This window comes from Netta rufina (genome assembly GCF_964035555.1).
Source record: "Netta rufina genome assembly, chromosome: 4".
Taxonomy (NCBI): Eukaryota; Metazoa; Chordata; class Aves; order Anseriformes; family Anatidae; genus Netta; species Netta rufina.
The window spans coordinates 2,503,573-2,524,666 of record NC_140127.1 but is presented as its reverse complement, the minus strand read 5'-3'; positions in this window follow the sequence as shown (position 1 = coordinate 2,524,666).

Genomic DNA, 21,094 nt, shown 5'->3' with positions numbered 1-21,094 from the left:
CAAAGTCATCTTGGTTTCTGTTTGTTGCTTGTTTTTCTCCTGAAGTCTTGGATAATCCCCTTGATACCTGAACTTGAAGCTTCAAAGGACCACTGCTGAAGACCTGACTACTTGTTATGGTATTGCAACGTCCTGAATAATAGATAAGCCATGCTTTTTAGTGTCATAAGTTCAGCTATCAACTCACATTGTGACTGCTTCTAACTCAGGCCAGTTTGTAATGCAAAAGATGTTTAATTGATACTTCCAGAATACTCAATATTACTGAGACTTTTTCTAGACGATCCATGAAGAGATGAAAGAACATAATCAATTTACACCAGGATTAGGCTGGCGAGGTTGCACTATCCTGTGGCTTCCTGTTGTCATCTCAGACACTTTCTGTGTTACTCATACCAGCAGTTACACACAACAGAGATGATGCTTCGTAGCTTTCATAGCTAATTTCTTTTTAGAAGTCCTCCTGGAGGCAGAAGCAGATTTCTTGCTTCTGCCACCAGGCAGAAACCATAAACCAAATTTATGTTTTTCTTAGGAGACAGTCTTGCCAATTGTCTTGTCTTAAACTATTTTTTCCTTGTCCCTGGGGATGCAAATGTCTCGATCAGGTTAGATGCCATTACTTGTTTTTGAAGAAACAATTACTTTGCTGTACTTGACTCAGTGGGAGTCTGAATATTTTGGTAGCAGGTTCTTTTCTGCTGAACTTTGGTGTTTTGGTTTATATGTTTGTAAACATGTCTGGTATACCAGACATTAGGGTAATGAGGGTAATCCCATGTAAACTATTAGTAGCTCTTAAAATCAGGCACAACCATAATCAGAAACGCTTTACGGTATGTTTTTATCTTTAAGATTCTGGCAATAAATATAATTAGGACATTTAGTGTCTATCCCATTATTTACCGTGTACTTCCAATTAATTAATTACTTAGCCTTTTAATTGTTACTCCAGTTTAAACATCTCTAACACAGAAGACTGTCGCGTTAATTATATAAACCATTCAGAATTAATATTAGCATTTTTGAGTCGGAATCAAGCTGAAAATATAGATGATGCTAAACTGTGAACATTTGAAAAAATAGTCCTAAGGTTCTAATTGCATGATTCAGAACAAAGTTACAACTATTTTGCAACATATGCACTTTCATAAAGTCCAATTTTGAAGGAAAATATCATTATCGAGGGCATAGAATTAAGTCCTTCTTCAGCAGTTTGGTTATGGGCAGAGTGCCCAGACTAAATGAGCTTTCAAGGCCCTGCATTTAGAGTGATACATTTTGTCCATTTTTTAATGCTTGACTGATTTGATTATATTTATCAAATTAACAGAAATTGATTAGTTCTCCATTTCAGAGAACTGCCAGAAAACAGCTACATTGTTAGGGTGGGTAAGAAATTCTTAGTTGCCTGTCAGAAGGATATAAATGACTTGGTAAGCACAGTAGAGGAAAGAAGTCAGCTTGTTTTCATATTCAGCGTTGCTTAAATATATACAGATAATAAACCTGCTGAACTACTAAACTGCTTTATTAGTCTAATTTACAAATTACTCCAGCCACTGCAAATACTCAGTGATTTTTAGAAAAGCTCATTTTACACTTTCTGAATAATAATAATAAAGTAAACAAAATAGTATTAGATAAAGGCAGACAGTAGAAAATAGTTTTGGTCTACATAGGCTGTAAGGAATGTATCTGAGATCTGTGCTTTTCCTGAGTCTGGAAAATAAGTCTGCAAAATAGTTCTTTCCTACTTGTGGGGAAGGTGAAAAGCAAGCAAAAAAAGCCAATCCTGTACGTACAGGTTATCCCACAGTGTTTTATGGACCAGTCTCTAAACCAAGTTGTACAAAACTAGAGAGGGAATAAAACTGTGACATCTTCCTTTATTGGCCAATAGCAATATGCTTGGGTTTACTTTAAATGGAATAGAATTATTTTTTTTTTTTTTCTCAGTTTAATCATTAATGAAGAACAATGAATTTGCTGACTGCCATTCATATACAACTCATTTGGAATGTATTTAACATTACTTTAATCTTACTGCATGCTTATAAGGTGAAAATTATCATTCCTAATCTCTCCTCCAAGACTGTAAATGAAAGAGATGAGTGTCCTTTGGAAAATGGTAATGAAGTTGGTCATTTAGGCCACACATTCAGGTTTAAACAGTTGATTTTACATTACCCCCAGTGGTAGCACTAGTTCTATACTGAATGTGAGCACATATGCAATGTTATTAGTGGTATGAGCACAATCAGGGTACTCAAATAATGCATTTCCTGAAGAAAAATAATTGATATAGCATCCAATAGTAAATCACGTATGTGAAATTAATTTATTTCTGTGCTTCAAAGCTAAACAGCCAAATATAAAGAAAATCTTAAATAAAAATGCTATGCCATTTCCATAGAACAAAATAAAATGCTGAGGATTATTTTGAGACAATATTCCTGACTGTTTTATAGTTCTTTTGAATAGTTTGGATTCAGTAGCTTCTCAGTGTAGGCTGACTTATCTGAAATGTAACAAATTTTATTCAGTCTTCTCTCATCCCCCACATGAAGAAAGTCTTACAGTATGTGTTGCAAGAAATTAAAATTGATATTTTCAGAAACATTTTTAAAATTAAAATTATTGACAATTTAATTTGTGTGTTTTCAGTTGAGGTGAACTTGTTTTGCAGGAGCTGATGGTGGGGAGGGGATCTGATGCCCTTGAATACAGGCAGCGAAATTGTAGGGCCACCTGAGAGCATAGGGGGCTCTTTTGACGAATACCAGGCCTTCATCTGTCCTCACAGGGAAAGAAGTCAAGATAAATGGAGTTGCCTGTAGTTGTCTAATGGAGAAAGCAAGAGTGCAGCTTGCCCAGAGCACCTTTCTGTTCATGATAAACTGGTGGTTTCAAGGGGCTTGGAGCAGTTTGTGATTCTGGGGCCCCTTTTCTAGTCGCAGGATTAGTGAATAATGGGGACATGAAAAATAGCAAGGTGGGTAAAGTTCTGTGTGCAGCATGTTACAGAAACGGGTATCAATTTTCAGATATTCTCCAGAGATTACTACAGCAGAAAAACCTGGATGATGTAATTTTCCTGTCCTTGCTGGAAAAGGATGTGGTAATAGGAAGAGGAAAATAGCGTGGTTGTCTAAAGTAGACAGTCTGCAGGAAGAGCGAAGAGTTTTCCCTATTTAAATGGGCTCTCTTCTTAACTAGACCTCAGGTATACAAATTCAAAGACGTAATTCAAAGATGTAAGAACTATAAGTAGTTATAGGTTTGAACAACTGCTAGTATTCTGTGTTTTTGTTTTCAGATGGTTAACTGCACTGTGAATGTAAAGTCCCCTGGCAATAGTGTGGTCATACTATTATTTAGGAACTCTCTCTGGACTGAATTCATTGTGAAAACAATTTTTGATTTAGATAATTAATGTCTTCTTCCTAAATAGTACATCTTGATCTCTTAAATATTTTTTTGAAATTGTTAGACATCTTCTACAGATCAACTGTCTTGCTGCTGGGCTTCACAATATTTGTTTTGTTCCCTTTGTGCATATTTTGCTAGCTCTGGGCTGCAAGATGTCTTCTCTATTGGATTTAAATACTAAATTACACCCAGCCTATAAAATTCCTTAAGGGACAGTTGGAATTGCACACTTCTAATTTGCTCGATTCTTATCTGGTTTTGTATTTGATAAAACAGCCATAAAACTGGATTGAGAATATGGATGAAATTTCCTGGAAAAAAAAAAGCTGCAGGAAGAAAATCAACTGCAGAGTCATTTACAAGATGCTGTAGTCTTATTTCACCAACTAAAAGTATAGCAGCGTCTTCTACATTTTTTTTTTTTTTTTTTTTAAGGGTTTCCTCTGAGCCAGTGTGAAGGAAAAGCAGACAGGTCAGAAGTGGCTGTTCCTTGAAAAGACAAGACTGTAATATTGCGACAGAAGTTGTCCTACCTGTAGGAGCCCAAGGATGTTGTGTTTTTTTCTTTTTTTTGTGTATGGCAATAAGGGGCACTTTTTTTCTTTTCTTTCTTTTCTTTTCTTTTTCTTTCTTTCTTTCTTTTTTTTTTTTAAAGGGATTTTTTTTTTTTTTTTTTTAAAAAAAAAGGAAATTAGCTTTCTTAAATTTAGATTTGGACTCAGTGAGGTGTCATAAGGTTTACAAGAGTCCTGGAGTCATCTGACCTAACACTTAATACCTTGCTTATTCCTTGAGTTGAAGGCACATAAAAGAAAACTACACTCCTTTCTTTCTTTCTTAGGTAGTAATCATAGTAAACTGCAAATTAATTTTAAAATTTTATGTCTAATCTGTTAATGAGTTGACTTTGTTGTGTTTTTTTTTTTTAACCCTGCATTTTTTCTGCCACCAAAAGAAACTATGCTTTTAAACTCCAGATAATCTATAAATGAATCAGATTTTTTTTCTGTCATTCTATAAAATTAGCTGACAATTCAGATAAATGACTTTGAAGGAGCATAGCAGTAGCATTTTGTTTAAACAAAGTGACATACTGATTTTCTTGCATTTAATTTTTTAATGTATTTGTATGTCAATAATTTGAATATTGGTGATAATTGGAAAAATTAGTAGCCCTAATTTTTATTGATGTGTTGTTTTGAAATACTGAAACTTGGTATGTGAAAATGGCACAAAGGGTTTGACTCAGAGCAGAAGGGGAATTACAGGTTCTCATTCTATACTTAACTCACTTCACTGCATTTTATTTTGACTTCTCATGCTCATGAGTGGCCATTTATTGACATAAGTGGATGTCTTTGTATTTTTCAGATAGTGGGATTTGTCCTTCTGTATCTGAAGATTATATGGCTTTAGGGAATAAAAGAATTTTTTTCTCTCTCATAGCATGCATCTGCTTCCTTCAGTAACAAAGCCAGGATGCAGGAGTGCAGTGAGTAGAAGATTTCAGGGCAAGGTATGTTCCCTGTATGTCTGTTGACTAGCCCAGACCAGTAGGGTGCTGCTATACGTGTACCATTCAGGGATTCCTCAGGGAGTCAAGAAGGATCTCATTCTTTCAGCTGTGAAACATTTATCTTCCCTATATCTTCTGAGGACACAATGTCTGGGATTTTGCCTGCTCCTTGTGAGCTTTCGTGATCTTTGTAGGTATTCTAGGCTACCTTTATCTAAACTTTATTGTAAACATTTTGAAAAACAGATGCACATTCAGGTCTCTCATGCAGCCTAAAGGCAGGGAAAACGGATGAGAATATTTCTCATGGAGTTGCAGTCCTAACTGCATGTAATGTAATGTTATAATGTAATACTTTAGAAAACTTAATGTCTGAAGAGTAAGTCATATTTCAAAAGATTTTGTTTGAATGAGGAGATACGCTGCAGGACGAAAATTTGGAATGTGATTTTTTTCACCCTACTCCCTCCTGTCTGTTTACTATGCACTTATAATTCAAATGTTAACTTGTATTTAGAGTGGAATTACTGCCGATATCATTGATTTCTTCATATAACTAACATGATTTGGATTATTTTTGATGTAAATAGCAGGCCTAAGTATAAGTTCTTGTCAATAACTGCAGTTATGTATTGCTGGGATGGTTACTGCCAGTGGAAATGTCTGAGACAATGCAGTTAACAACAGTAAAAGGGGCTGTGTGAAACAACAAAGATTAGCATAAAAAAATTTGAAATGTATGTGAATGAATTACTATAACATCACAATGTGGAGACATTGCAATTGACATTGTAATGGCTTATATGTCAAAGGAATAAGTCAGCAAAACAACTTCAGATAAAGGAATAAAGAACTTTAATGGCATAATATTGGTTGGCTCAAGAATTACAATATTTTAGTGGTACTGCATCTACAGTAGTCTATTAAAAATGCTGTAAAGTGTGGCTGCTGTTTGAAGCTTCTCTTCTTGTGTTTAGTGTTTCAAATATTAGCTTTTTTTTTTTTTTTTTGGAATTGTTTGAAAGGGAAAATATTTTTTAAGATTAAGCACAAGTTTTATTCTTATTCATGTTCTTTCTTTACTCTGAAATGTTTTGACCAACTGAGACTAAGTGTAAAAAAAAATAAAATAAAAACAATCTCACCTACCAATGTAGATCTCCTTAAAATGAATTAAATCCAAAAAAGTAACAATGTGCAGAAAAGCAAACTAAAGCAATCTTCCTCTCTGCCACTCTCACCTCTGTTTCACAGTGAGAATGCAGGAAAATGACTTCAGGTGGCAGATGGAAAATCCTTATGAAACACCATTGTATACACTATTTTTCAATGTCTCTTACCATGTTGGTTTCAGAAAGGGTTACTTTTCCTAACTTGCCCAGGCTTGCGGCTGGTGGGAGAAAAATGTTAATAAAAAAGAGATTTTCAAAGGATTGAATGCAAATATATTCAAAAAGGAGGAGGAGGAGTATGCCCTTGAATTTCATCGATGTGCTGTTATACTTTCCACCCCAAAGGAGTATGCTTCACATTCTTAAATTAATATAGTCAGTCTAAGATTTTTAAAAGAACTGAAATTTTTAAATTTTCCTCCAAGTTGAGGGAAAACTCCATCAGCTGACATTGTTTTAGTGTGAGTTATAACAGCTTAAAAACTCAGGAATACCTGAAGAAAGAGGGTAAGTGGGGTCAAAGCAACTATATATAGATCAGTTATGTTGTGTCTATCCTAAACAAAATAAAAAAAAGCTCATGAGGAATTCAGTTGGAGAAGATTAAAGGATAACAATGTAATAACAAAAAATCTGAAAAGATTCTATATTTGCTTAGTTAAGTTAGGTGCATGAAATAATAAAATTAGATTTTGTAAAGTTATTGGCGGTATTGCATGGCATTTTGTTAATAAAATTGTACAAACCAATATAATTACAGATGATGTTAAATGAATTAAGAATTAGCTTTTTGACAGCCTTCATAAAGTCAATGTCAATGACGAAACATCACTGAGCTCCAAAGGAACAGATATTATGTCTGGTGCTAGTCAACTGTGTATGTATAAAGTACATAACTGCTGATAACTTAAAAGGTATGAAAGCTGTAGTAGAGCAAAAAGGACAGTGTCTTGAAAACTCAACTAGCTCCGAAAGAGGTACAAGACACCAATTTGTAGTGAGCACTTGATGCAGTGTTGTGGCAAAGTTACCATGAGGTTGAAAACAGGAAAGTAGTTGGACACAGGAGATAACTTTATTCTGCCCCTGAGTACAGCACAGCTTATACTAATGCAGCAATACTTTACCAGTCTCAGGAGACTACGTACATTTTCTTTTTGTTTTGAAAAACTAGAGACAATGCAGAAGTAGGCCATCATGATGGAAAAAAAAATAAAAAAAAGGTTCAGGCTAAGCAACTTAATTTCTTTAATTGCAAAATTAGTAAATGGGAGATTACTTGCTTACAGTGTAAAAGAGAAATAATAGCAGGCTGTAGAGAGCTCTGTTAGATATGACCTAAGAATAAGTATTTATAAATTCAGTGCACCTGTTTCAGCTGGAGAAACACAACACTTTAAAACTGAAAAAAATTTTAAAATAGCTAGTGGTGAACATCAGAAATCACGGGGGGGGGGGGGGGAGGGGGAAGTTGGGGGAGGAAGGTAGGAAGAAAAACTACTTGAGAAAGTAGAAGGGACATGCTTTCTAGACTTCACTAAAATTCACTTGTGACATTCAAGATGCTGGGATATATAAGTGACCAGACTACAACAGATGCTGCCAGCTCTGAAAGTCTCTGAAACTGTAAAAGTTGTGGTTGTTGTGCTCTTTCACTCAGCTATTAACTTCAGGTGCACAATGGACACTGCTTGATCTATGTGAGAAACTACTTGCAGTAGTTTCAGTAGGTACAAAATCTACCTTTCCATGCTGCGATAGTTGTCACGTTTTCAAAACTGTGCTGAGTTAGAATATGATTCATTATTTTGCTCTGTTCTTTGTTGATAGCTGCACAGCCTTCTGAAATTGAACTGGATGAGACTAGCAGCCAGACTAGTCTTCATCTTACCTCTTAGCTTTTCATAGAGTAAAGGATTGTGACCCCATGTCTGCCTGTTGTGTGGTACAGCTCAGCAGGGGTATGGTATGCTGCAGCAGTTAGTTTTTCTGCTTCTAGAGATGATTGCTGGGGGTTGGAAGAGTATGAGAAATGGGCTTGATCCTCAGCCCTGGGTGAGTGGAGAAACACGTCATTTGGTCACAGTTCCTGTAAAGCAGTCATTCGGTTTAAGAAGAAAATACAAAATCACAGTCTGTCATTGATCTGTGAAACTAATTGTATTTGTAAGAGTGTATTAGTGTTTCATTTGAAGAGAGTACTCTTCTGTCAGAAAGTTGACTACTTGCTTGGATCAAGGCATTAATTTTCTATAAAATAAATAAGCAATTTGTGTTTATTCCTTAGTTGTCAGGTTCTTACATGGATGCAATTATGTAGCTGCCAGAGGAACCAACAGCATTGAAGTGCTTAAGTGATCCTAAAAAAAGCTCTTATAAGGATCGTCTCTAAAACACATTAAAAGGGGGGTAGTCTTTCTATTGATTTAGGAGGTAGTTGAATTAGAGCCAAATGGTGAATGACTACCTCAAATATAAGAAATAATAATTAAAAAAAAAAAAGGCAACACTGAATTTAAACATTTGAAATAGAAGGTTAATATTTTCTATCCTTGTGGTTATCTGGAGCCTCCTTTTACCAACCCGTAGTTAAGGTTTTTAGGTATTGAAAATGCCTGATGTAAACTGATCCAACTTATTCTTCATTACATCTTTTCTTCTCCAACAGGGAAGGGATATAAATCTCCAAAGGGTGAAATTTTGTCCAGAATTTAATACATTCCTCTGGCTTGGGAATTTGAAATGTCAAATGTTCTTAGTTCTATTTCAAGGAAGGAGACAGTGGACAGATCATTGAAATTTGGGAAGATCTGAGACGTAGGACACATTCAGCTGTACCTTGGCACGGGTATTCACTGGAATTCTGTGTGCTTCAGATATTAATAGCCACCCTTTTCCTTATCTGCCTCAGACCTTACCTAAATCAGAGCAAAGCAAAAGGGATACCCTGATGACTGCTTCATTAATTTCATGCTGTTGCACTTTGACACAGTTCATCGTAGCACAGTGTGAGATAATATGTGGTTAGACAGCTGAGGCAGAGAGGACATCAAGTCCTAAACTTTCTGATGACTTGAGACTTCTGTCTAAATCTCAAGCTAAATTTTTCCCTATACAAGTATCTTAAAAACTCTGAAATCTTTTCTATTTTAAAAATTCCATATTGCTCAATACAGGACAAAATAGTATGTGGAAGGAGTGAAAAGTTTTACTTTGAAAAGGAAAATTTCCTATTCTTTAAATAAAATTAACATTTGTTTGAATGAGTGTGAGTGGGTCAACTTCTTTCCAACCATTCTATTTTAAAGTGCCTTGCTTATTTGCAATTGTTTATTTGCTTTGCAATTATGATGGCTTGCAAATCTGAGCTTTTAGTGGCTAGCCTGAAACTGCGCATATAACATAACCATTATATTATGACACAGGAATGCTTTAATGGCCTAATATCAAATGGATGGATTTTTTAAAAAGCAGTGAAATACCAGAGATGAAATTTAGTGTAACAAGCATTCATTCATATGTCAGTAATGAACAAGTGTAAAAAGCAAATGCAAAAAGTGTCTGTAAAAAAAAAAAATATATATATAAATTATACATATATATATATAATTTAAACCTGCTCTGTTACTACGTGTGGTTTATGAGCCTGCTCTTACTGAGTCTGGCTAAATGTCTGAGTTTAATAAGGTGTGGATGATCTTCATGTATCAACACTTTTATCACTAATTTGCTAGACCTTTTTGACTCTATGATATAGTATATGGATTAAAGCCAAGTAGTCGAGGCTGAATTAAGCTATGTGCATCTCTGTCTATTTTTTTCAAAACTGCTAAATAGTTTAGTTTTCATATGGAGCCATCTAAATTACATTTTCCTTATGAAACAGCTATTGAGAAGAACTGTAGGAAGTCACTTCTGTCTCTCCTGGTCCTGTCTTTCTTTAGAAAGCCTCTTGCTGAGGTGATGGGCTCTGGGGCAGATGCGTTATGCAGCGGAGCGGGGGATCGGGACAGGCAGGGCTTTTTTCCAGCATTGAGGCTACTCGAGGCAGCCAAGGGAGCCGCCAGGGCCCAGCAGCCCTTATGAGGGAGGCTGACGAGGCGTAGGTGCAGCCAGCAACTCCCCTCTAGGCTGACGTCCAAAAGCAGCCCCTATGGAGCATGAGCGACCAGGAGCCAGCAAACAGAATCAAAGAATCACAGAATTTCTAGGTTGGAAGAGACCTCAAGATCATCGAGTCCAACCTCTGACCTAACACTAACAAGTCCTCCACTAAACCATATCACTAAGCTCTACAAGGGTGGGCTGCGGCAGTGCACGCAGGGAGGGCGAGCAGGCAGGGTCCCTCACTGCTCTTTTGCAGCGATCTTTCTAATCCGCACTTGTAACCTGCTTGTGAGGAACCTGGCCATGGTATCAACCAGGCAGAAAACCATGGCCTCCGCATCTCTTGCAGCCTCTCCAGCTGCAGTCACTGATGTGGCTACTCAGACGGAGGGCTTGGGGAAACACAGCACCATCCAGGTCTTGGGCTGCAGGGTGTGCCCGAGTCTCCTGTCCATATTCAACAGTCGCAGCGAGGGTATGCCTGTGGGAGGTGTGCCCAGGTTGAAGAGCTGCTCAGCCAGGTAGCGGAGCTTCGGGAGGAGGTGAGAATTGACTGGTGGAGGGGTACTCTGCCCCCTCTGAGACAGACTCACGAGCCTGCCACAGCACAAATGCGTACTGCTACACTGAAGACAAAAGTTCCCTCATCCTGCCAGGCAGCAGGAGGAGACCTAGGCCAAGGGGGGGGAATGGAGGCAAGTTCCTGTTTGGGGTGGTAGGCGAGCCCTGTCCCTGCCCACCTCACCTTCCCATCAACCCTTATGTAACAGGTAGTAGGTTCTAGAACACGACAGTCAGAACAATGAAGCAGACAAAAGCCCGTCCCAGTTGGAGAGGGTGCCTAAAGCAAGGCAACGTACCCCCCATTTGCTACATCATCTGTCAAAAAAGAAAGAAGGGTTATTGTCACGGGGGGCTCCCTTTTGAAAGGGACAGAGGGAACCGGAACCAACCCACAGGGAGGTCTGTTGCCTCCTCGGGGCTTGGGTGAGAGACTTCACTAAGTCAAGCACCTGGTGTGTCCCACCAACTACTACCTGCTACTTTCAGGCTGGTCTTTCAGGCTGGTAATGACAAGGTAGCAATGAGAAGTCCGAGAGAAATCAAAAGGGACTTTAGGGCTTTAGGAAGACTACTTAAAGGATCAGGGGCACAGGTTGTGTTTGCCTCTGTCCTTCCAATGGGGGGATTGATACTGACAAGCGGGCTCATCGCATTAACACGTGGTTTTGGGACTGGAGCAACTAGCAGAACTTTGGGTTCTTTGGTCACGGGAAGGTCTATGTGACACTGGGCCTGCTGGCACCAAGTGGGATGCGCCTCTCTCAGAAAGGAGTAAGGATTTTTGCTGAGGAGTTGGCAGGGCTGATAGATAGGGCTTTGCACTAGAGTCAAAGGGGGAAGGGGATAAAACCAGGCATGCAGGTGATGAGCTAAGGGATGGTGCATTAGAATCAGGGGGACTGTGTGCCAGTGAGATCCTTCGGTCGGCTCCACAAGGTGCTGTGTGTAGGGAGGTGCATTTGAAGTGCTTCTACACAAATGTATGCAGTATGAGGAATAAAATGGACGAGCTAGAAGTCTTGGCCCAGTCCCACAGCTATGACATCAACGGCATAAGCGAAACCTGGTGGGATGAGTCCTGTGGCTGGTGTGCTGCAACAGATAGTTACAGGCTCTTCAGGAGGGACAGGCAGGGTAGGCGAGGTGGCGGGGTGGAGATGTATGTGAAGCAGAGGCTGGACTGTGTGGAACTTCAAGTGGGGATGGCAAAGTTGAGAGCCTCTGGGTAAGGATTAAGGGACAAACAAATAAAGGGGATCTCATAGTGGTAGTCTATTACAGACCATAGTCTATTACAGACCACTGGGACATGACAAAAATGCCAATGAATTTTTCTTTGCAGAACTACAAGATGCCTTGAGATCAACTCCCCTTATTCTTATGGGGGATTTCAACTTGCCAGACGTCAACTGGGATCACCACACAGCTGACACAAGCAAGTCCAGGAGGTTCATAAAGCACCTAGATGAAAACTTCTTGGTGCAGATGCTAAGGGAGCCAACGAGGAAAGGTGCCCTCCTAGGTCTGTTGCTGGAGAACAGAGAGGGTCTTGTAGGAGATGTGGCAATTGGTGGCTGTCTCAGCCCTAGTGACCATGAAGTGGTTGAGTTTAGAATTTGTGGTGACAGAAGGAAAACTGCCACCAAAACTTCAGCCCTGGATATGGGTAAAGCAGACTTCAGGCTGCTCAGAGAACTAGTCAGCAAGGTCCCCTGGGAAAATGCTTTTGAAGGCATTGGCGTCCATCAGTGCTGGTCAATCTTTAAGCACTGCCTCCTAAAAGCACAAGATCAGGCAATTCCAAAATATCAGAAGTCAGGCAGGCGGGGCAGAAGGCTGGACTGGCTGACCAGGGATCTTCTGCTGGAGCTTAGGTGAAAAAAGAAAGTATACGGCTGCTGGAAGGAGAGTCAGGTGATGAGGAAGGAATACAGGGATGCTGTTTGTGTTTGTAGGGAGAAAATTCGTGTGGCCAAAGCCCAACTAGAGTTGAAGCTGGCCATGTCTGTGGGAGACAATAAAAAAAGTTTTTTTAGCTACATGAACAGAAAAAGGAGAACCAAAGAAAACGTAGGTCTGCTACTTGATGGGGAGGTCTCCTCACAGACAATGACATAGGCAAAGCAGAGACGTTTAATTCCTTCTTCGCTTCTGTCTTCAACATGGATGATGGGCTTCAGGACCCAGGGTGCCCTGAGCTGGAGGACCTTGATGGTGGGTATGACAAACTCCCAACTGACCCTGAATGTGTGTGGGATTTGCTGCTTCGCCTGGATCCATACAAGTCCATGGGTCCAGATGGGATCCATTCCAGGGTGCTTAAAGAGCTGGCTGACATCATCACGGGACCTCTCTCAATTATTTTTCAACAATCTTGGGAATCTGGAGAGGTCCCAGTAGACTGGAAGCCGGCAAATATTGTGCCAATTTTCAAGAAGGGTAAGAAAGAAGACCCTAGCAATTACAGGCTTGTCAGTCTCACGTCAGTGCCTGGTAAAATTATGGAGAAGATGATTCTTGAAGTTATTGAAGTGCACCTGGGGGACAATGCAGTCATTGGTCCCAGACAACATGGGTTTCTTGAGAGGTAGGTCCTGCCTAACAAATTTGATTTCCTTTTATGATAAGATCACCCACCTAGTCAATCAAGGGAAATCAGCTGATGTGATCATTTAGGACTACAGCAAGGCTTTTGACACGGTTTCCCATAGGATCCTACTGGACAAAATGTCCAGCGTACAGCTAAACAAAAACATCACACAATGGGTGAGCAATTGGCTGATGGGCAGGGCTCAAAGGGTTGTGGTAAATGGGGTCCACATCTGGCTGGTGGATGGTCACTAGTGGGGTCCCTCAAGGTTCCATTTTAGGGCCAGTCCTCTTCAATGTTTTTATAAACTATCTGGATGTAGGACTAGAAGGTGTTCTGAGCAAATTTGCCAATGACACCAAACTTGGAGGAGTTGTGGACTCGGCTGAGGGTGGAAAGGCCTTGCAGAGAGATCTGGACAGATTGGAGAGCTGAGCAATCATCAACTGCATGAAGTTTAACAAAAGCAAGTGCTGGGTCCTGCACCTGGGAAGGGGCAACCCTGGCTATACATACACACTGGGTGATGAGATGCTGGAGAGCAGCCCCGCAGAGATGGACCTGGGGGTTGTGGTTGACAGCAAGTTGAATATGAGCCAGCAGTGTGCCCTGGCAGCCAGGAGGGCCAACAGTATCCTGGGGTGCATCAAGCACCGCATTACTAGTCAGTCGAGGGAGGTGATTGTCCGGCTCTACGCTTCGCTGGTGCAGCCTCACTTCAAGTACTGTGTGCAGTTCTGGGTACTACAGTACAAGAAGGATGTAAAACTGTTGGAGAGTGTCCAGAGGAGGGCAACGAAGATGGTGAAGGGCCTAGAGGGGAAGACATATGAGGAGCAGCTGAGGTCACTGGGCCTGCTCAGCCTGGAGAAGAGGAGGTTGAAGGGGAACCTCATCGTGATCTACAACTTCCTCACAAGGGGGAGTGGAGGGGCAGGCACCGACCTATTCTCCATAATCACCAGTGATGGGACCCATTGTAATGGTGTTAAGCTGAGACAGGGGAGGCTTAGGCTTGACATCAGGAGGGGGTTCTTCACAGAGAGGGTGGTTGCACACTGGAACAGACTCCCCAGTGAAGTAGTCACTGCACCAAGCCTGTCTGAATTTAAGAAGCAATTGAACTGTGCACTTAGTCACATGGTCTAACCTTTTGGGCAGACCTGTGCGGTGCCAGGAGTTGGACTTGATGATCCTTATGGGTCCCTTCCAACTCAGAATATTCTATAAGCAGGAATAAAAGAAGACAGAAGGAGGATGGAAGTGCTAAATGATTTTAGTTCAATGAATACATTGAGTATGAATCTATGATTTCACATACTAATGATAAACCCTTCTACTATGAATATTGCAGAAGCACTGAAATCCTTTCTCCATTTTCCACGTCTGCTGTAGCTCATTGATTGGCAAATGGGGTGGGAGAGGCTTTAATTAAACTCGTGTGATGCCTCTGCTCTATATTAGTGCCAAGTGCATGGGCTCAAGGTATTGTTTAAATAGTACAACTAGCACTATTCATCAGGCTAAACTAAGGACAGAGAAACATTAATCTCAGTAAATACTGCATAAATCTTCTTACAGATGACAGTTGATTATGAAGTTAGAAATCCTAACCAAAGCCGTACCTTAATTGTATAACAAAATGTAAACTTCTAATATGCTGTAAGTGTGTGCTAGTAATGCTTCTGTGCAGCAACCTACTAATTATATAAATACATTTTGCTCTTTCCATTCTAATTTGTGACAATGGTCAAACAACACTTTCAGCTCTATGAATTTGTATAAAATTGGATGTGAATTTAAACTCAAATTTTAATCCTACTATAAATTTATCTGCTATCCTTGCAAATTAAATTCAACTTTTTAAATTTAGTTCATGCTGAAGGAAAGAATGCAGTTTTTGTTTTCTATAAACTGCAAGTTGAGTCAAGTGCATGTAATTTGGCTCATATAGAATCTATAGCTTAAACAGTAGTAGACCATACCACTATTTTAAAACTGTCTCTAGTTCTGCGTAGTGCATTAAAATAATTAAATGCCCTGTTCCCTTTATGCCCAAGAAAACTAAGATCTTCTAGATAAAAAATTAAATTTCCTGTAAAATGTATGGGCATGCTAAAGAGCCTTGATTAGAGAAGTTTTCTGAAGTTAGGAAAAAAGAGGAAACTGAACACCATTTAGGCAAAAACATGACTATTTTTAAAACATGCAAATTTTGAAATTGAAACATGAATTGTTGAAAAAAATCCAGTACTATTATTTGAAAAAAAAAAAAAGTATTCTGAAATAACTAGCATGAATTAACCATACATTTTATTCTCCTTGCTAATGCCTGCTGTTGGTCATATAAGTATGTAATGTTGATCATTTCTTTTAAAGTAATATTTCAGATTGCCATTTCAATGCATAACTCGTCTTTTGAAAACCTTTAAAGATATTTTTATTTAAAAAAAAAAAAAAGAGTGCTTTCATAAGTTTGTTTATTCTGAAAACAAATTATTTTCTGCTTTTTGTAAATAAACTCCTTCCACATCTTTGTAGGAAATACATTACATCCCATGTCTTTCCTTCGAGTCTAGCATCCCTGAGGCTTTGATTCTTCCTCTACAGCTTCATTCTGAAAGAAAAATGAGGCTGGGGACAGTTTTAACCATTAACTGATATTCCTCGTTGTTATAGACAGGATCAGAGATCTTCTCCTATACTTGTTAGACTCTTCATATTGGTTGAGGTACTGCAGAATGGCAATAAGTAAAGGACTGCACAGGTAAAATGACAGTTGGATCAAGGGTTTCAGTCTATTCCATGATGGCCTGAGAAGAGAAACCACTCTGCATATATGCATGCCAGAAGTAGATCGGCAAGGGAAGGTCAAGATATACCTCTCTCTGTACATATTCATTAACAAAACATATACCTAAAAAAACATTCCCTTTACCTCTGAAGGCCTGTGACAACAGCTTCAGAAGTCAAAAGCACACTATAGTGAAGGAAAATTAAAATTCAGGATACTGATCTCCACACCAGAGTTTTTACATTCCTATCTCCTCCTTTTGGCATATCAGTAGCTTGGTGTTGTCTGGGGGTTTGCTTCTTCTCAGGAAAAGCCACGCATGTCAATGGCTGTGACTTCAGTGGTTGACTAGTAGTTTTACCATCCACTCAGTGCTTTGAAAGAACAGTGTTCTCAAGGTAGAGTAGAGGATTTTCTCAACACAAATTTGCCTTACCAGAATATATGAGGTGGGTGAAAGAAGGGAAATCCTCTCCATCAGCTGCATCTTTCTCCAAGAATCTTTCTTGCTCTCATTTTTTTTTTTTTTTTGGTTGCTTGTTCCTTACACAACTTTGCTTTGAGTTCTGATATGCATGCAGACACCAGTCTCAAAAAGACTCTTTTTAGGTGTTATGGGGTGTAAATATTAAAAATAAGAAGTTTTACAGAACCTTGTCTTTTTTTTTTAATATATTTTTTTTTTAAGTAAGTGCATTTTCTGTATAGGTATCTCATCACAAAATATGAGCTATAGATATTCCAATTGAAAATATAGATTAGGTTGGTTTTCAGCTGATTGCATTATACTAATTTCAAACAACAGCGTTGTATTTTGATTCTGCCTATCTAATCAGGGAAGGATGTTCAGTTAAAATAACTTTGCTGAGAACACCCTGATCTATACATAGAATTTACCAAAAACTATGAAATAGTGGTGATGGGAAAATTTTGACAGGCGCTTTCTTTTGGGGAATGCAAATGTTGTCAAAACTAGAACAATTCATTAAAATATTTTCTTTGAAATATCCACTTCAAAATAAAAAATAGAAAAAAAAAAAAAAAAGACATTTTAATCCTATTCAGCTGGTTTTGTTTTAGTAGTTTCAGAGGACTGATGGATTTTCTTTTCCCGAGGAAACAAAGAAATCTTTCTGAGGAACAGCTTCAGAATTAACTGTATTTTTCATGTCTTTAGAAATGAGAGTACAATGATTCAGTAGTATTCAAATAAGCCATTTCTACCAGTGCGTACCATTTACTGGGGAGTTGGTTTATGTCAATTTTTGATTCTTTTCTAGAATTGAAGACTGACATGATGCAGTAGCCCTGGTTGCTTAAAGTCTTAATATATTGAAATGTTCTGACCTTAATTATGAGTTCTGCTGTTGGAACCAAAAGTGTAGAAAGACTTAAGGAAGAGTTTCATTTTGCAGATGTCCTAGATCAAAAATTGAGTGATTTAGGTTTTGGTCACTGGTTGTAGTTTGCTGTCACATCTACCATATAGCTCCCCAATTTTTATTTTATTTTTATTTTTCCACCTACAGTGAAACGTCCCTTTGCTAAAACTGCAGATATGCACTTTCACCTCAGAAAAATAGTTTTGGCCAAAATGCCATCATTAAATTCAAACTTGCAGTACCGCTGAAGTTGACAATCTTGGCAGCTGTATTTCATTGATGCAGTCACCAGCCTTTACTGAAAGAGCAGTGCTTTAGCTGCTATTAAAAGCTGTGTTCGTATTTTTTTTCCAAACTAAGACATTTCTTAAATAGAGTACTGTTTTTGTTTTTAACTGCAGCAGCCATATTTTATGTTAACCCCGGGTGTTGTAGGGATTTCTTTGTGCTAAGCGCTGTATCAATGCAGTATGAAAAAATTGGATCTGCTGAAGGCCATGTAAGATATTTTCTATGGGATTCAACAGAGCTAAGAATATATCAATACTGAGAGACAGTGATGCAAAGCACTTTCAATCTAAATAGACAGGGGTTGGAAAGGAAAAGGATAAAATAATTTGCACAGAATCACATAGTATGCTAGGGACAGAACTAGATCTTGTGACCTAGTTCTTTCAGTTTTCAAAACAGAGCCCCTCATTACTAGACCACTGTGCCTTCCACGATTAGTGAAATGGCTAGAAGTGTAGGAATAAGGACTTGTACAACAATAAGGACAACAGCATTGTGATTGATGCCACAGTTCTGTTCTTGCTTCACAATCATCTATTGCAACAAGTAAACTGATATGTTATTCTGCAGAATGCAACTCTCTCAGAAAAAAAATGGAGAAAATGCTGTTGCTGAAAGTGAAGACAGATTGCAATGGCGTAAGAATTTTTTCTAATGAGAGCATATGAAACCAAATTTTGTTGTCAGTTTAACTATATGGAGAAAACAAAAATAAATAATGCACAATGAAATCATTTATTTTTGTACAGGGCTGTGTTGTGTAATACTTGAATTTGGGAATCATTTTCATGCAGCTTTTCAGTTCTGCTTTGTGCTTTAGTACAGTAAGTCTAAATATACAAGTGAAAGCCTTTTTACAATTTTTTCATCGGATATGTCTAAATACATATTCTGACTATAAGTTGTATGACAACTGGGGGAGTTTTGGGGATATAGAAGTTAGAGTATGTTGTCGCAACCTTCTCTGGTTGAACTGTTTCAACTTTCAACAGCCGTTCATTTAAACATGTTTCATATCCAAATTTCAGAATTTTGGACTCTTTCTAGTTACTATTATGTTATTGGAATATGACCTTTATGTGGGACTGAAAGTCTGTTTTCACTTGTGACCTCTATGCAGTTCCATATAAAAGTTCACATCATATTATAAAGGATCTTATCTCCGAGGTATCTAAATACCTCTGTGAATGTAGTTTTTGTTATTTATTCCTCAGTATGACAGTTACTTATATTACAGTGATAGAAAAGTTGAGTTGTTGACAGGAGAGGGCATTTTGACTGATAGATGTTGCAGCTTAAGTCACTCTGTCAATTTTTTTTTTTTTTTTTTTTTTTTTTTCCCGTGCAAGTGAAACAAATTTCTGATGAAACACTGTACTATATGAAAAGGTGACATGGAAGATCAATTTAAAATTGAACTGATTTTTAATTCAATAAAAATATGTAAATTCTTGCAAAACATATTTTTTTCAGATTTTTTTGTTTGTTTATTTCTCTCCGAAGCTCTTTACGCTAGAGGAAATTCAAAGTGGCAGTTACATTTGTCTGAAAAAAACAAAAGCATCTTTGAATAGTTTTATATTTCCTTTGTGGGTTTGACAGTCTTTGATGATTTTTTCTGAATATATTTTGATGTTGGTGTCCTTTTCCACCTCTTCAGTAACTATTGTAACAAACTTCATTAAAAAAAAAAAAAAAAGACATCCTTTTTAATGACAAAGGAAGAAAAACATTCCATAAATATGATATGACTGGTCTTCATGATAACTGTAGACATTTAGCATAAAACTTTGGTATAGATGATAGCTGGAAACAGAATGGTGACCCAGCTGGAGGAATGCAATGGAGTTGCAAAATCTTACATGTGGAAACATTGGAAACAACACACTCCATTTACTTAAGATTTATTAGAGCATGTACTAAAATAAATTTGAGGGAAATTCCAAGTGGATTTGATTAATTTAAGAAAAGTAATTAGCAAAAATGCTGGTGCGGGTTATTCTTTCTTTGAGACGAGTATGTTATATGTACATATATACATGTATGTATATAGATGTACACATGTACATATGTATATGTGTATATATATACATATACATACATATGTATATATATACACATATGTTTATATATGTACATATGTATATGTATGTATACATATACGCACAGAAAACCTAATAGCTGAGAGGGGGAAAAGTTGAAAATAAAGGAGTGTAATTTTTGAGTGGAGAAAATGGGGAAAATAAACATCAATCAGTATGAATTAGATGTTTTGGTACTCAGAAAACTGGTGAGATTACACAACCAAAGGGAAAATCTCAGCTGAGGAAAGTCGCATTTGGTCATGTTATTCCTAGATGTGATTTTAAGTAATAGCAGCATATGTGTACTACTACATGTAAAAATATATGTAGCATATATTGGAGAGATTCTCTGCTGTTGTTTAAAATGAAATTAGTGATTCCACAACACAAAGAGCGTAGTCTTATTTTCTGTAATTTTCTGTTTAGCAATTGTTTTTAGAAAATTTTATAAATTGGATGATTTTCTCAGAGCCTTTAATAGACCTTTTGTGTTTTAGGTTTATACTCTATGTAAAAATGTTTGGTGGTTATCTAATAGTAATACTACTTAAAAATAATGTGGTCTAATAAGACCTCATTTTTACCAGGTTGTGGGAAAAAATGGGAAATATCTTTCTACTTGTTGCCATCTGTGTGCTGAACCAGCACCTAAACTTGCAATTACTAAATCGTATTTGTTGACATTAATCAAACAATATGAATTATATGAATTATAAATGATAAGCAACTTTCAGGACCAGTTGTCCAGTCCTTAATTTTTTATTGATTTCATTCATCAAAATAGTTACTTTTTTTTTTTTTTTTTTTTTTTTCCTTGCTTAGCTTTATTTTTTATCTACATTCTTAGACTTCAAATCATTATTTTTAAGGCAGCTTTAGGACACCCCTAAAAGTAATCCCAGAGGACAGAGTTTTGGTTGGCACGTTTGTATAGAGTTCTTTGTCAGATTCATGTAGTATTTTAGGTAGCGTCTCACTCAGTTTTATCATGTTCTTCATAACTGAATTTACTGGACAGTGTTGGTCTTCTGGGCTGCTTTCCCCAGTGGACGCCTATAAGTAAAATTCAAAGTCAAAAAGGTGAACAGGGTGCTATGAAATAAGGCAAAATAAATGCTGCTGATAGATTTGTTTGCCTCAAATATTGTGCTTTCTTGAGGTT